Genomic DNA, 1,719 nt, shown 5'->3' with positions numbered 1-1,719 from the left:
CGGATTGGTTACATTTTACCGCGAAAGGTGTCATTACCGGCCGAACCGAAGGCGAGTTCGGCGCAATTCAGACCAATTTCTTGTAAGTAAAGAGAAAAGGCATGGGAGTAGCCTGGATTGTGCCGAACTGGCCTTCGGCTCGCTCGGCAATGATTGCAATTGAGCCTTTTTAACGGATTGGTTAAATTTTACGGCGGAAGGTGTCATTACCGGGCGAACCAAAGGCGAATTCGGCGCAATTCAGACCAATTTCTTGTAAGTAAAGCGAAAAGGCATGGGAGTAGCCTGGATTGTGCCGTACTCGCCTTCGGCTCGCTCGGCAATGGTTGCAATGGAGGTTATTTAACGGATTGGTTAAATTTTACGGCGAAAGGTGTCATTACCGACCGAACCGAAGGCGAAGGCGAGTTCGGCGCAATTCAGACCAATTTCTTGTAAGTAAAGCAAGAAAGCATCGGTGCAGCCTGGATTGTGCCGAACTCGCCTTCGGCTCGCTCGGAAATGGTTGCAATGGAGCCTTTTTAACGGATTGGTTAAATTTTACGACGAATGATGTCCTAGCGAAGCGAACCGAAGGGCGCGTTCGGCTCAATTTTTCGGCTCGCTCGGCATTGGTATACAAAATCTCCTGTCCTTATAAGCCGAACGGCCATGGGCCACTCGGAATTGGTATATTTTACTCGCCGAAGATCAATATGGCTACGCTCGGCATTGGCATGAAAGAATATGTGTAGGGGTTACAAAGAAAACAAATCATTTAAAAAAGAGGCAATGGCATCCTGGTAGAGAATTATTGTTACGAAGAAAATAAAAAGTAGTCTTATGTCCTTATAGCCTCTATGAGGTATTCAAAAGCCTTTAGGGCCTTTTAATGACCCTCAATAGTATTCAATGTCTGAATCTTAGAGGTTATTTTTATGATTCTTTAGGAACTCCAAAGATCTACTAAGTGTGATGATAGGATTTTAAAAGCCTTTAAAGGATCGGTAACAGCTTACAAGGGCGGTTAAAAACAGTGCCTTCCAAATACTTTGATAGTATTTAAAAACCTCTTAAGGGTTTCAAGAGGCTTCAAGGTTCATTTAGAGTTTCAAGGTCCTTTAGGACCTCTCAAACCACAAAATGCTTGTTTAGGAGAGTTGTTCTGAAATAGTTTCAACAACACGGGAAGCTTTTAAAGGCTCTTATGGGTTTCTACCGGTCTTTAAGGACCACAGACAGTCTCCAGGGAAACGAAAAGAACACCAAATTTTCCTGCAACTGACTCTAGCAGGTTTTTAAGTCCCTTAAATTACTACTAAATTAGTATCCGAATCATAAAGAGTCTTAGAACCCTTTAGAAACTTTAAGAGTCTTTAAATGCACTTGAGGTTCTTTCAGAGCCTTTAAGAGTCGCTTGCAAGAGTTTTTCGCGCATTGTTTAAAAATTAAAAAAATCCCCCCATGAATTATTTCCTGATATACTGTTTTTGAATGTAAATCGTGCATAACTTACATTCAACAACCAACTAGTTTTGCAAATTTGAAAATTGCGGGTGATAGGGGGGGGGGGGGGGGGGCACACGGTCTACCCTTCATGGTATTCTAATAAAAGGTCTCACCGAAATGAATTGGTTTGTACAAAATATAACTTGCCAGCGCGACTCCTTTCCGAGATTAGTAGGTGTCCGGGGGGTGGAGGGAGGGGGTTGAAATGAATAGTATCGTGCATGGTATTCC

The sequence above is a fragment of the Photinus pyralis genome, unplaced genomic scaffold, assembly GCF_008802855.1.
Source record: "Photinus pyralis isolate 1611_PpyrPB1 unplaced genomic scaffold, Ppyr1.3 Ppyr1.4_LG3a, whole genome shotgun sequence".
NCBI lineage: Eukaryota > Metazoa > Arthropoda > Insecta > Coleoptera > Lampyridae > Photinus > Photinus pyralis.
The sequence above is the reverse complement of the archived record's forward strand: the minus strand, read 5'-3'. Positions refer to the sequence as shown.